This window comes from Patella vulgata, chromosome 6, assembly GCF_932274485.2.
Source record: "Patella vulgata chromosome 6, xgPatVulg1.2, whole genome shotgun sequence".
Classification (NCBI taxonomy): Eukaryota; Metazoa; Mollusca; class Gastropoda; family Patellidae; genus Patella; species Patella vulgata.
In genome coordinates, this window is record NC_065884.2 from 14,096,017 (window position 1) to 14,112,667 (window position 16,651).

At 38.5% G+C, this 16,651-nt stretch overlaps 1 long non-coding RNA gene across 1 annotated transcript; it reads right to left on the bottom strand.

Annotated features, from left to right (window-relative positions):
- Positions 1-1,793: 1,793 nt before the first annotated feature.
- Positions 1,794-16,362, bottom strand: LOC126823490 (uncharacterized). Its single transcript, XR_007681181.2, has 5 exons — positions 16,229-16,362; positions 8,429-8,588; positions 6,703-6,836; positions 6,120-6,274; positions 1,794-2,954 (listed from the first exon to the last, which is right to left on the bottom strand). It is a non-coding gene; the product is annotated as an uncharacterized LOC126823490 (long non-coding RNA).
- Between the last annotated feature and the right edge of the window lie 289 nt (positions 16,363-16,651).

Consider the following 16,651-nt stretch of genomic DNA (forward strand, 5'->3'; position numbering starts at 1 on the left):
TATGCCACCCAGAATGGAATGACCAGTTAGGGAGTATAATGATGGATATTGTAAACTTTATTATTTTAACTATCTTTAACGAATAGAAATCAACATACTGGCAATACGCAGGGTTTTTAGCTTTAAAGTTAGACTGAACAAATCATTGGGTGTTGCTTATTATAATCTATCATTGTATCAATGCCTACACTTCAGAATCCCAAAGGTCTTCCATGACGGTACATAAATACTACCGATTACAACGCAATAGGTAACACAAGAAATTAATTGTAAATCCTTGGTTGCACGTTTCGGTCAGCAGTTATCACCATATATTTGTAAATTGAAGACTTCAAATATGTATAAGGGAATGAATTGTAAAAAATAAATCATGCCTTGGTTCTCGGGCCAGAATAAATACTTGCTGATATCTACAATCGACTGTCATCGCTGTCAAATTGTAAATGTATTTAACACAATAAAGTTTATTATATGACATTCGTAGAAAGCATGATTAAACAATACGAACATGACAAATGATCGGGGAAAAAAACCTTGACCATCTCCGTGGTAGTAACCTTATACACGATTATGGCACTACAAAATCAAAGCTGATAATGAAAAAAAAAGTATTAGGCCATCTACACTCCGCCACATTGTTTTTGTTTCAGTTTCGATCTCCTAACTTTCAAAATCGCCATTACGGACCTGCTCCTGCATCGTATCCCGGTTAAAAGAGATCATTATAATCTCGCTTAACTCACCTCCCATAGGTCACTTAAAAGTAATGCGGATTTTTCTAACTTTAAACGGTCTTTGAAAACCAAAAGACTAAACACTTATAGGTAAGCCAGCGTTACTTTAAGGGAAAATTTGCCTTTGAAGACCACTTACCCTTAACTTACAGGAAGTTAGGTATATTTATGTGAAATCTGGTATCTAAGATATCATTTGAATGCGGATCGGGAACTAAAATTTTGCTTAAAGTTAATATCCGCCAATTATACCACATCTTCTATGGCTAACTATACGGAAATGGACATTCATAACAGTAACTGTCAGTATAATGCCGATGTGGTTTCTAAATTCTAATTTATAACTTGGGGTTGAATAGAGGCGTACCTAGAATCTGTGGCGCCGTGCTCTGGTGGTTTTTTCAGTGCAGTCAACCAAAGATGTAACGCCACCATCACCCTACTGTTCGGACACTCCACTCACCCAGCTGCCATGGGATCTTATTGTCACGGGCGGTGTAGTACCATGGGTCGACTGTCAGACGTGGAGAACGGACCAACGTATGACCCATTCACTCTTTTCTTACTACATATTTTGGGGGTTTATGATGGAGTGAAATTATATTTTCTCTCACATGAACTTCTACCTAAAATTTTCGTTAAGTTTTTTGAAAGTCCAATTGCCAAGGCATATTTATTATTCTTACAATCCCAAATGTTACTATTCAATAAGGATATATTGATAAACAGAAATGGAAGGCAAATCTGTATGCGAGGTATCAAGCGTCCTAAATGAAACATGTAGTTATCTTACTAGGAGATTAGAGGAAATATTTCTACCAGCTTCTGTTACAGAGTTATTGAGCAAAATGAATGACGACGACTAAAATAGGAGCCCCTTATTAACCAATTGTTATCTTGTAGCTAATGATTTTTATTGTATTCCATCCATAATTCCTTTTATTATTTAGCAATTAAAATCGTACCCCCCCCCTCCAAACCCCCGAGTAAGTTCGCGCCTCATTTTGTCACCGTGTTCAATTTAGTTTTAGTCTGCTCAGAATAATAAATTGTTCTACGTCAATTGAGAAACATTTTATTAGTATTCAATAGAATCGAGGTATATTGAATATAGTTATGGTACATTGAATATAGTTATGGTATATGTTCCATTTACCAAAAAAAGAGTAAAAAACAAACAATACTGAAGTCAAAAAAGCAAATGAGAAAATGTAAACCCTCTGGAAAGCCAGTGTCTGCTGACGTCAAAATTTGACAATGCAATAAAAAGGGCGATAATCCGGACAAGATAACGCCAAAAGGTTAATAAAATATCGATTTAGGAACTAATCGGAATTATTAAGCTATGTAATTACACAAAATAGAATACGTAATACCCCTACAAGAAATGCAAAACAGGTATGCTGAAGACATCTTACTGTGAAAGTGTATTTATAAAGACATAAAATAAGGACAATAATCCAGATAGGATTAGGAAACTACAGAAAATTTAAAATAAATATTAAATTAGATCGTTATTCCATATGTTGTGGGTTATAAACTTATAAGAAATGTCAAACTTGGTATGTTGAAGAGAGATGGTTAAACGTCCACTCGACACAAGTTGTCACGTACAAACCACTTGACAGAACTTACGATCTAAGGCGCACGCGACACCTTAATTACATAACCTAGTTTAGTGACTATGTGACAAATAATATCATACTTAAGATACAAAATAAAGTTTCGGAGGCTTCGAAGGAAAATCTTCATGTATGCTTGTCCATCTTCTGATTTTCAAAATTTAAAAACAATTTAAACAACTGTCAATTACTTATTGCGAAATACATTCCATGGGTCTATTTTAAGTCATGTGCGGAGTACCATTTTGAACCTGGTGTTCTCGTTCTGTCTTGGAATTTCAATTTAATGACAGCCTCACAGTACAGTTCAGGACAGCACTCATATTTTTCTTCGACAACCTCTGATGAATGTTCTAATATCCTAAATCTCCAACCAAGGTTGTATTCAGTCAGAACAAGCATATCATCAACTCGGGAAATATTCAATTCATCGCAATCGTGTGTCCAAGATCCAAGTATTATGGGACATATATGCGTGTCATCTGTAGGATCGCCGGTACAGTAGACTTTAATATTTGCTATGGGTATGTATGCTACTTCGCCAGTATGACTAATAACACAGTTGACATCTACATCAACCGTTAAACCAGATCGTACACTAAAATAGAGAGAATAAGACACTGTGGCATACAAAGGTTGTAGACAAATGAGTTAGAACAAACCAATATAATGTTTAGTCGACTAATATACTATTCAAAAAAAGTAGGGGATATTTGATTTTTAAGTGTTATTAAAGTCACCTAATGAAACTGACGAAGAAACAAATGACAAAATGAAATGAAGTTCACATTCATCGATTTACTCCAAATGATCGTTAGACTAAGTAAGGCACAGACTGACCATTATAAGGGTAAAATGATACCCGGGGTCAAACAGCAAAGTTACCACAGCATCACAACCAAGTCAGTAACGGGTAAATCCTCCTCTGTTTGCCAAACAAGCATTGATCCGACGTGGCATACTCCTAATGAGACGTCTAAGGTCATTTTGGTCCAGATTGTCCCATTCCTGTTGCAACGCAGCAGCAAGTTCTTGGACATTGGCAGGACGTTGTTGACGTTGACGTAACCTCTGTCCAAGCATGTCCCAGACATGCTCGATGGGGGAGAGGTCGGGACTCAGTGCTGGCCAAGGTAATGTGGTGATGTTCTGTTGTTGGAGGTAACCTGTAACGATCCTGGCCCTGTGACATCTTGCGTTGTCATCCTGGAAGATGAAACGGCGGCCATGACGTCGTGCGAACGGCACAACATGGACTGCCAAGATGTTGTCCCGGTAGTACTGGCCTGTAACACGCCCTGCAACAACATGTAAAGCCGTTCTTCCAGCAACAGTGATGCCTCCCTACACCATAACCGAACCACCCCCAAATCGATCATGTCTGATGACGTTAACGTCTTGGAAGCGCTCGTTTCGACGACGCCACACCCTCCAAAAAATCAACAGTGAACCTTGACTCATCTGAAAACATCACATTGCTCCAGCGTCGATTATCCCAGTGTTGACGATCCCTACACCAACGACGTCTTGCCTGAATGTGATGATCTCTCAAACAAGGGATCACGCGAGGACGTCGGGCGCGAAGGTGACCCCTATGCAGTCGATTCCGAATCGTCTGGCCACTCACTCTCACACCAGTGTCTGTTTGAAGACGAGCGCTGATCTGATTTGCTGTGATGACACGATTTCTCAAGGCCAAGGTACGGATAAATCGATCATGGGCTTGAGTTGTCGCCCTTGGTCGACCTGAGCGTGGTCTGTCCTGTACAGATTGTGTATCACGGTATCTGGACCATAGCCTGCTTATGACAGACTGAGAAACATTCATCGTCCGCGCCACAACCGCCTGTGTTGTGCCGATCTGTAGCATGCCAAGGGCACGTAACCTTTCATTTTGGGTAAGCCGACGCATATCAAAATTTGTTTTCTGGTCACTAAAACAATTAAACTGATGTTTCCACCCTGGAATTCAATGCCACAATGACTGTAACATTCAAAGTCAGAGTCGTGCAAATCTTGGGTTGGACCCCCATGATGATCCCAAGCATCACCTGAATTCCATGCGGTAGCTATTGGTGCGTTTGGGCGTCACATGTAACTGGAAATGTTTCTTCTGTTAGGTTCTATAGTGACTTTTTTCGTAGTCATTTGCATATTTTAGTATTATGCCCCCAAAATCAAATATCCCCTACTTTTTTTGAATAGTATGGGACAAGCCAATATAATGTTTAGTGGGACAAGCCAATATAATGTTTAGTCGACTAAACATTATACAAACCAATATAATGTTTAGTCAACCAATATAATGTTTAGTGGGACAAGCCAATATAATGTTTAGTTAGGAAAAACCAATATAAGAACAAACCAATATAATATTTAGTTAGGCCAAACCAATATAATGTTTAGTAGGACAAACCAATATGTTTAGTTCTTCGAGCCCTTGATACATATATAGCCACTTAAGTTTTATGTACGGTGTGTTGTTCAAAACTTGCAAATTTGAACTAAGTCTTTGAGAAAAGCCAGAAAGTACGTTTTGTTCTTAAATTAGTATTTCCCCGAAGAAATAAGAAAAATTGGGATTTTTTGTGTGGCCGGAGTCACGTGAACTATAGGAGTTGGGCCAGTCTCCCAAGAGAGGCTTAATGTGATGAAGTTTGTTTGTGCCTGCAAGATCCCAAGACCGTTGCCAGAGGCTATCAACATAGACTAAGTCATTACCCCTGGCCCCGAGATCACAAGCAGTCTCAGACTTAACTTAAGAATTTACCCAACTTTCAGTCACTGTTTATGAGAAATATCTTTGATCCAGAAACACAAAACCTCGCGCATATTTCTTATTGATGTATTTGATACACCAGAACAACAAAATTTTTATAAAGGCGAACAATTTTGAGTAAATTCTTAAGTCTGAGAATGCTTTGTAAACTCGGGGCCAGTTCTCACAATACAAAAGTATACATAACTGTTGTAACTATTTGAACTCTTCTAATAAGAAGTTATTATGTCAGGGGTTTCGAAAAGCATGAAGGAGTGGCTATATTGTATAAATGGGGTGTGTATGAGATACTTGACTTTGAATAAAAAAAACTTGAATACTGAATTCGAATCCAGACTTGGCTAACTATTACGTATTTTAATGAGTATAGGTTTGAAAGAATTTTAACCATTGCTCGTTATGCCTTTTATATTTGTGTGACATCTGACCATGCAAATACTTGAAGAGTCCAGAGGAAAAACGATCTAATTCACATTTTTGTCTTTTAGCATAAAAGGCAAAACAGACTTTTGGACGAGAATGTTTGACGCGAACAGACCAACGAGTGGCTTTAATTACAACTCCAAAATGATGTTTAATACGAATCATTATTACCAATACAACTGACTTATACTTTTCAGGCAAATTAAGGTTAAATAAAGAGTACGATGGACTTGTATTTGTCCGGGAGGCCATTTCAGAAGGGCCTTGGTGCGATGTAACTCCGGTCGTTTTAACCTGAAATTGATTTTTCTATAGAAATCTTTTACATTTTGCTAACAGATGGCGTCATTAAATGCGGTTCGTTGAAAAGGTGACTTAGATCGTTCTTCCCCGGGGCTCTTCACTTGAAAGAAGCAATAACCAAGCAAAATGGTACACGTGTTCCGATAAAAAAAAATATAATTTATAGAATCCAGTTTACACTATGATCTGCACACTAACTTCACTCTGTCGTCATATCTCGATATTTCAACAAACTGTTCATCTGGAATTATAACTTACCCGTTGTGGAGTTTAATATCTGGTTTCGCAACACCGGCACACGGTATACTTATTTTAGTTATATTACCATAATCAGATGGTTTCCATGCAAATCTACTATCAGTCCATGTTGTCTGGAACCAAGCTGTGATTTCGAAAATGTTACTCTTTGGATCCTTGTTAAAATAATAAACCCAGTATAGCAGGTAATCATTACAGGGTTATAAAAAGTTTGTAGGTTATATTTAGCAACTATATGACCGAGTTTTGTGAAGATATATTTAATAATTAGAGATGGTTTGTGACGTTAAGATATATTTAATAATTAGATATGGTTTGTGACATAAGTGGTTATATCAATGTTATTTGGCGTTGATTGCTATATTTAGCGTTTATATTTAGATGACAACATACGATGGCAATAATTAGCTGTTTGCAACAAATCCTTATTGTAATATAGTATTCCAGTACGTTTATTCACTACAATTATTGCCAAGTCTCTTTAACCCCAGAAGTCATTGTCTGGCGCAAATGCAACAGTACAACAATGTTGCCAAACATAAGGGGAATTAGCACTTTTTCATTCTAATTAGGTACTACTTACATAATCAACAATATTTTTGAGCATGAGCACTATTTTCACGAAGGTCGTTTCATCTGGGTTATCTGAAATGACCCCTGTTGCTGCGTTAGCTATTGCCGTTATATCAGCTTCCAATCCACGTCTTTGACAAGAGGCTGAAATCATTAAACAATCTTGAAACTACTCAACAGATGTCGATTGCCACCTGTTGGTGAAATGCGTGTACATTTAGTAGTATATATTTAATTATATTGATTCCCCAATCCCGATCACAATTACCAACTTCAAGGATATAAAGGGAACAAAGGTGTCCGGGCATGCCCCCCCCCCCTCTTTCGGGGAAATAATACAGTATTTTGGCGAAAATAATATTTTGCCCGACACCCAATTGATATGATAATATAACACTTTAAATCAAATGCAGAGAATTTGTACTGAATTGAATATTGATTACCCTTTTTTCTGGTACCGCTCTGCGTTGAGCAACATTTTCGTACACGGTGAACAGTCCATATGCTTATTACACTATTTTGCCTATACCGTTTTTTTAGGACTTCGAATTTTGTCATGGTTTGGATTGTTCGTACTTGGTTTTATTTTATTGATACTTACTAGTTTCATAAATTTTTCGGAAATGGAAATTTCTTTAAATTGACTATGATTTTCAATAATATTTCTGATGCCCCTTGGGTGGACCACGTTTCGGTAGCTGAAAACCCGGCATTGGAAAGCAGGAAAACGCGTTTTCGATCGTATAATTTCAGAATTTTCTGGTGGTGGCCTCATATCCACTAAGTAGCCACGCTTCGCGTATTCGGCAATCTCGGTCGATCGGGAATTCCAATCGCAAAACTACATTAATACGGTTATATTATTGCACCAGTTTCTAATTGCAGTACTTAAAGGGCGTTTGCGGCAGAGTAGTTTTTAAAATCTTCAGTGCTTGCTGGCGACCGTACATGACACATGTGTAGTAGAGATATATAGCTCTGTTCCAAAATGAAACCAGACCATAAGCTTAAAATCCTGATGCATCATTTTAATAAATATGAAATCACATGGAAACTACAATATATAGGAATAAATGAAATGAAATGGGGTTTAACGTCCTATTGTTCTGCTTCGACTGGGATCATAAAGACGGGCATACGCCATATACAGTGTGCTATGAGGGAAATTTTGCCCGGGCAGCGGAACTCTGGCCCACTCATATCTGCCAATGTATCCACGGGACCTTGGTTTTTCGTACCACCCGAACGATTAAACAGCTGTCCTTGTAAATCCCTCAGTCCTGCACCACTGACAAGGGGAAACCACGTCGGAATATCCCGATGAACGTTCTCCGCCAATACAGGGATCGAACACGCGTCTTACTTAGCCACCCTGGCTCCCCTAATAGGAATGTATTAGTCCAATAATAACCCAGTTTCGTTCAGTGTGCTGCTCGCTATAGGCAATAAGCCCACCGCAATTTTGTTGTCCACAAAATTTAATGATAAGCCTTTTTTAAAAACTCGATTGAATCCAAGCCGGGACATAATCTCCCGTTGCTATTTCGGTTTAGTTTTCTTAATGAAATGTTAGATAAACTATTACATATTAGCGTGGATTAAGCCGTGAGAAACTTGATATTTTAACGACAAATGCCAAAGCCGCATCACTACTTTAATCATTGTTTCCTGCTTGTCCAATATCAGGTATGCGAGTGATAAGACATATTCTATTATCATGCCTCAAAGATTCTTACCTTGAGCTGCTAACATAAGCATTGCACAGAAAAGTATATCTTTCTTCATTTTGTGATCTGCACTTCTCCTATTCTTCCGTTAATGACATTGAAGTCCCCCCGTTCGCTGCAATTTATACTCACACAGGCTAAGTCTGTTCCCCAATCCCATCCAGACATGCTGAATAAAAAATTTAAAAAACAAAAAAATGATTACCATAGAACCCTTAATCTATGTGCCACAGATAATTGTAAAATTATCTATACGAAAGGTTAATATCACATTTGTTTGCTTTGACATTAAACCATTTGCTACTTACAAATTGCAGGAACAGTTTTTTTTTCAAAATCGTATTTTTAGGCCCATAAAACGTTTCTTGGCCAAATATCAATTTATGGCAAACGCAGTTTATCGTATCTTCCATGCGTGCTAGGTACTAGTATTCTACGCATTCTGGCAATTTTTTTTAATTTCTTGGACCGGGAACAGTGCCCGCTAACCTAGTCTAGTTGGGGCGTAGCATTTTGGGGCGTGTCTTTTAGGGGTAACCCACCGCACAAACTGTTTGGCAGTGATCCTTCATGATTCCTGTGGTGGTACTGAACAACTCCAAAGCTGTTTTAGGTGGTACAGATTTCAGCTGTACAGAATTGCGCATGTCGATTTATGCCGTCGCCACGCTTTTGCACCACAACGTGACTGTGTGGCGTGAAGGGGTATGGCAATAGAGTAGCGGAGGCGCATGGGCGTGGTGTACGCGTAGTGAGAAGGTGAAAATTACTTTATTCTGAACGATGTTATCAGTGTTTGAAGTTTTGACAATATGTAACATTGACTGCTTATTATCGTAGCAACCGTCTAGATTCGCCACTTTTAAATTAAATTATTAAATGGCAATGTTTCCATTCATTTAAATCTCCGCAGTCCGGTGGTCTAGAGAGTTAAGTTTAGGCTTGTCACGTGAATAGATGTCTAAATAATAGTTTATAAACATAAATAAAGACCCAAAATAGACAGATTTAGCTTTCAGACAATGCGTCTTTAAATGCACTTATATTCAATCCATTATTTTGTTTTTTTCCATTTTCTGAATCTAATTTACATTTTGTTTTGGGGGCAGGTCAAGTTAAAGATCAAAAATAATGATATCAATATAAATGCTGGCTCGCATTTTAAGTTGTTTTTTGAACTTTAACTTGACTGTTTTTTTTACCTGTAGAAATGTCAACAATTTTCAGATGTAATAGTTCTCTATGGAAAATGGGGGTTGGATGGCCGAATGGTTAGCACGTGCGCGCTGCGCTGTATCATACGGTCTGTCATTGAGTCAACTGGCGGGGTTTCGATTCCCCCGGTTGTACGTGACAAGAAGTAGGGTCGCCTGTCCAACCTCGTGGGTTTTCTCCGAGTCCTCCGGTTTCCTCCAACTGCTAAAGACCCCTACGCGCAAGCCAATAAAATTCAACCATGTGTTAGTCCCGAAATCACCTAGTTTGTGTCTATGGAAAACAAACAGCTCTTTATTCAATGTTCTTAATTCTTAGTTCTTAATTCATAGTTCTTAATTGTCGTATTCCGAGATTTGTATCTTAAAATCAATATTTGTTTTACAAATCAGATATTTGTCATACAAGATTTGTAAATTGTATTTTTGTTTAATTTAATTTTAGTTAAATTTATTTTAGACAATCAAAAAATTATATAGCCTACATTTACATTTCATCAGATACATACAACGGAACACAAATCTCGAACAACAAATTTCCAAATACAAATCTTTAAAAATATTTCTCCATAAACATTTTATCTTTATATAACCAAAATTAAATTAAACCAATCAACATTTCACAAATATTTTATGACAAATATCTGATTCGTAAAACAAATATTCACTTATGAAATCTAGGCCTAGATGATTGAAACTATAGGCCCAATATTGCCGTCAGCGATTGTAAGCACCCTCTAAAAGTTCCATAAGCTGTAACGGAACGGTTCGGTGTGGCTTAAGGAAGGAAATGTTCGCGGGTAGGCATGCGAAACTACTCCTTGCTACGCGCATCGTGCGATTAAACGCTTGACATTAGACCAGTTTGACACTCCCAACATGTATACTATTCAAAAAAAGTAGGGGATATTTGATTTTTAAGTGTTATTAAAGTCACCTAATGAAACTGACGAAGAAACAAATGACAAAATGAAATGAAGTTCACATTCATCGATTTATTCCAAATGATCGTTAGACTAAGTAAGGCACAGACTGACCATTATAAGGGTAAAATGATACCCGGGGTCAAACAGCAAAGTTACCACAGCATCACAACCAAGTCAGTAACGGGTAAATCCTCCTCTGTTTGCCAAACAAGCATTGATCCGACGTGGCATACTCCTAATGAGACGTCTATGGTCATTTTGGTCCAGATTGTCCCATTCCTGTTGCAACGCAGCAGCAAGTTCTTGGACATTGGCAGGACGTTGTTGACGTTGACATAATCTCTGTCCAAGCATGTCCCAGACATGCTCGATGGGGGAGAGGTCGGGACTCAGTGCTGGCCAAGGTAATGTGATGATGTTCTGTTGTTGGAGGTAACCTGTAACGATCCTGGCCCTGTGACATCTTGCGTTGTCATCCTGGAAGATGAAACGGCGGCCATGACGTCGTGCGAACGGCACAACATGGACTGCCAAGATGTTGTCCCGGTAGTACTGGCCTGTAACACGCCCTGCAACAACATGTAAAGCCGTTCTTCCAGCAACAGTGATGCCTCCCCACACCATATCAGAACCACCCCCAAATCGATCATGTCTGATGACGTTAACGTCTTGGAAGCGCTCGTTTCGACGACGCCACACCCTCCTACGTCTGTCCAAAAAATCAACAGTGAACCTTGACTCATCTGAAAACATCACATTGCTCCAGCGTCGATTATCCCAGTGTTGACTATCCCTACACCAACGACGTCTTGCCTGAATGTGATGATCTCTCAAACAAGGGATCACGCGAGGACGTCGGGCGCGAAGGTGACCCCTATGCAGTCGATTCCGAATCGTCTGGCCACTCACTCTCACACCAGTGTCTGTTTGAAGACGAGCGCTGATCTGATTTGCTGTGATGACACGATTTCTCAAGGCCAAGGTACGGATAAATCGATCCTGGGCTTGAGTTGTCGACCTGAGCGTGGTCTGTCCTGTACAGATTGTGTATCACGGTATCTGGACCATAGCCTGCTTATGACAGACTGAGAAACATTCATCGTCCGCGCCACAACCGCCTGTGTTGTGCCGATCTGTAGCATGCCAAGGGCACGTAACCTTTCATTTTGGGTAAGCCGACGCATATCAAAATTTGTTTTCTGGTCACTAAAACAATTAAACTGATGTTTCCACCCTGGAATTCAATGCCACAATGACTGTAACATTCAAAGTCAGAGTCGTGCAAATCTTCGGTTGGACCCCCATGATGATCCCAAGCATCACCTGCATTCCATGCGGTAGCTATTGGTGCGTTTGGGCGTCACATGTAACTGGAAATGTTTCTTCTGTAAGGTTTTATAGTGACTTTTTTCGTAGTCATTTGCATATTTTAGTATTATGCCCCCAAAATCAAATATCCCCTACTTTTTTGGAATAGTATATATTCTAGTACAGACTGTGTTCAATTAACCTGGCTTCCCATCTAGCCAATTGTCTTGTGAAATAATGGCTCGAACCATTGCTCAAATCAAACTCCAATAGGAATTTATGAGGAAGCTGTTTTGATTTATTTTTAAAGAGTTACAAATTTAACATTAATTTAAAATCCACTGTGTTTGTGGTCTTGTTGATTTGCTACCAATTGGTGCCAGTCATTATCACATATGTGATAGAGCTGGTTAAACACATTCCAAATTTCTGCTCACTAATAATTCCTTCCAAGACCAAAAGTTGTTGTGAGACTGTGAGAGGATATCTGACAATTTATACAAAGAATTGACTCTCACTAGATAAGAGAACACGAAAGAAAAACAGAAAAGGTCCGTGCATTACCATGTTTTTATAAGGTATAGAATGAATATGAACAAGGGAATGTACGGACTATTTCTATTTTTCTCGTGTTCTCTTCTCTAATGACATTCAATTACTTTATTGAATTGTCAGGTATCCTCTTACAGTCCCATATAACAACTTTTGGTCACATCAGTCAGTTATATAGAGGGATAACTCGTTTTTTCCTTTGGCGTTCGTCACTTCCGATTCAGGAAACCTGTATTACTCAGCTATCGTAGCAATGATCTCTGTGTTAAAATTATATTTGGAATGTGTTTAACCAGCTCTATCACATATGTGATAATGACTGGCACCAATATTGTCCTTTAATACATTGATCTTTATAAATAATAGGATGCCCCTCCTTTTAATCCCTGTAAGTAAGAGTTTCCGTGTAGGTTTAGTTGTAAATGGCCCCCTAACCAAAGGTGTTAAGCTTTAATTGTATTTGATTCTTCCTGAGCAGAACAGTAGGACGTTAAACCCCATTTCATTTCATTTCTATTTGATTCTTATCTTTGTTGCATATTCTGTATATATTTGCCTACTATTCACATACCTGTATCATTTGCTTGATAAAGACGAGAGTTTCCTCATCAAAACGTTGCATAGTAATAAACTCAGTAATTGTGTATCCATAAAATTGTACCTTGTGTTAATATTCAATTACTAATATGTTCAACTACGTCACCCAATATTTTCTAGTAAAAATGGGTGTCTCTCCTTTTCCCAACAATATTATTGGATCGAAAACGTATGACATCGCAAAGCCATTGAGTGGCGTTCACTGGAAGATCGGAATCCGCCAGAACTTTATACGGAACTGTATTGCTGGGAGAAGGCCACTAAATTGAAAACATTACAGGTTGCAGCCAGAAACACGACTAAAGGATTAAACTGGATATTACCTAGTTTTGTGGAGGTTATGTTCCTGTTTTGCGGGTAGAATTTGTTTTTTTTAAATGTTCAACAATCAGCTTGTGCCTCCCTTTTCAGGACCGACCCATGTGGCCCTGAAGCCCCTGACAGGGATGTATGTGGTGTTATCCTATCACTCATACTCTTCTATGTCCAGAAATATATAGTTTGTCTGTAGATGTAGTTTGGTTCGGTGAAATAATCGCCCCCAACCGCCGCTAACTAGTTAAAGGGCCATATTGTCTGGCATGTTTGATTTTACTACCATCTAATCACCCTACAACATAATAAATGATTTCAGTGTATTCTTTGGCCCCAGAAATATACGGTTAGACACAAAAGTTATCATCATAGAATAAATACTATGGGAGCTATAGGGGATTATTTGATGTGGCGGCCGTCTTGGACGCCATCTTGAATTTCTCAAAACGCTCAAGGGTGACCGAGGTTCACCCGACAGATTCTGAAAGAGGATACTCTAGGCTACTAAAAAAACTTTGTATACAATTTCTAGGTTCACTCGAAAAATTGGGCTTGGCGACCGGACTACACACGCGATATCTACCGTAGAATGGGTTATTGGTTGATAAATCTTTACATAATAACAACCTAAAACGTCACAGATATTATAATATCAAGGTTCAAATACGTGCCAATTTAAACAATTTGTCAATTCTTTGATCTGGATAAGCTGAAGTAATAAATGGATAGACACATCCTCGTTAAATGTCATAGATAATGATAAGGATATAGTTGTCAAACTACCATCCGGTGAATTCAACATTAGCAAATGGGACTAATTTACAGCTAATGATTAATACACTGATAACATGGATTATATTAAAGGTACATTTTATTATTATGTATGAAATGTATTTTTCACCTTCACATTGAGACAGTGACAAGCTCTATACCTGATTTCATCAATCGAGAATTTCAACCAGCGGTTGCTAGGCAAGATACAACCACATTTTGAAGGAGTTGGACTTAGAACAAGCTAAACAAAAACGCGATTTTTTTGTACAATCAGGGGCCATAATCAAGTTGCGGTCCGATATGCTTGAATATCGAAAGTTTGATATAAACATACAGCGGTGGACTGGCCAGGTTGTCAGCTTGCCCAGTGGCAAGTGGAACCCCTTAGACATTCGACAATATATTTAAAATATAAGTTAGAAAAAAGTTATTAGCATGAAAATTCTAATTACATCTTTTTGGAAAATTTAATTTATTCATTTTAAAAATTAAATGATAGAATTGTATTGGTGGGTGAGCCCCTTTGTCTCCTGGCAACCAATATTTTCAGACCCACTCCGCCACTGTGAACATATATTTTAAGTTTCATCAAGATCGGATAAAAACTTGGTATTACATACTTTTACACTATTTGCGTACAAGTAGCAGTCATAAGCTGTGTCGGTCCGATTTTCACAAGATTTGAACTTAGCCAACATAAGTGTGTAACGGTGATATATTTAAACAGTTTTTTTTAACCAGATAAACATTGTGACCTCTATGGGTTCTAAAAGCTAGGGGCCAGGAAATTACGGTCCGATAAGCGCCAAGATCAGAAGATTATAAACACACATTTCAATTTTCATCAAGATCAAATAAACATTATGACTTCTAGAGGGTCCGCAATCTTGGCATTACATACTTTTAGACTATTTGCGTAGAAGGAGCGGCCATTTTGTCCAGCACTTTTGGTCCGATTTTTATGAAATTCTACTCCACTTAAACTGAGGTGCAACGGTGATACATTAAACATTTCTTTTAAAAATTGACTCAAAAGTGTGACTCTAGAGGGCCCACAATCAGGGGCCATAATCCAGGATAAAAATTATGAACCCTAGAGGGACCACAAGCTTAAAACATGATTTTTCGTGTATTAGCGAATATCGAAAGGAACCGAGATCGTATGGAGATAAACCTATACTTCAAGTTTCATCCAATTCGGACACAAATGCTGACCTCTCGAGTGTCCACAATCTAAAAACGTGATATTTCGCACAATCAAGGGCCATAATCTATAAAGTTACCGAGATCTGTTGGAGATAAACCTATATTTAAAGTTTCGTCAAAATCGGTTAAAAATTGTGACCTGTAGAGTGTTCACAAACAAATTGTGGACGAACGGGCGGACAGGGTCGGTGAAAATGTGGGCGTATAAAAACATCTGGTGTTCCGCGTCTGTCAAGATCGTATCCACATGTAAACAGTGTCGTTTAAAATATCAAAATTGTCAAGATTTATATAGATTGTTATTTAAAAAGTGACAATATTGGTCGAGTCCGACCGGAAAGGACATTTATCTAAGTTCCCGGAATTAGAGATTTCGGCAGTTAGTTAGCACTTGGATTCATATTTTGAGGAGATCGGTTGAAAAGCTATAAGCTTTATCATCACCCCAGTGCTTGAATAAATCGGTTAAAAGACCATGAAAGTCCACCCAAGACCGTGAAATATTACGCCTGTAGTATAGACCAAACTAGATCTAAGTAATGTGCGAGCAAATGCTGACAACCATTAGTTGTTGGAAACAAATCGGTCTACGCACTCGTTCAATTGATTTTTTTTTATCTGTTGCCAATGTTGTTCCATTTGGGATGTAAACCATCCCGACATATCCCGTGACTGTGTCAAAATGGAAACGGAATTAGGACTGCCACCTTACCGACAGAATATATTTAGTTCAGCTCTAAACGTAGGTCTCACTACACTCGCCCTGTAGTTCAGAAACCGCCCTTGTCGAAAAAGTTTCGGACCCCAGTCAATTTTACTGGGCAACTTTTTACTTTCAAACGGCCGCGTTTCAAATCTCTGTGAATGCCTGTACAATATAAAGGAATATTTTAGTGAGAAAATAAGACCTTACTTACCTCACTAGAGTCCGTATGTACCACACCATAAGCTGTTAACAATACATCCCCTTCTGGTAAACGGCTTGGCAGAAGCCATTGAAATCTAAATATAGGGTAACACACAAATGTATTGGTCTTTGGGGGTTAAAGGAGATTAAAGGCCACTAATAACTTCTAACATAGACGTTAATAAAAACTATAAACTACGGTCAAAGTCCAAAACAAAAGAGTTGCTCCCCTTCCACCGTATAGGAGATGCTCGATTGCCGGTGGGGAAATGCACCAATCCCCAGCATGTCAATTCCTCCAACTTCCGGAAGGATTAAGTATCTCGGAGCTATAATGCGATAAAATATTCTAACTCCGGAACCCCCTTCAAACGCATTAACGCCAAAACATCGGAAAAATATCTGTATTCCATCGCAAGTAAATCAAGTATAA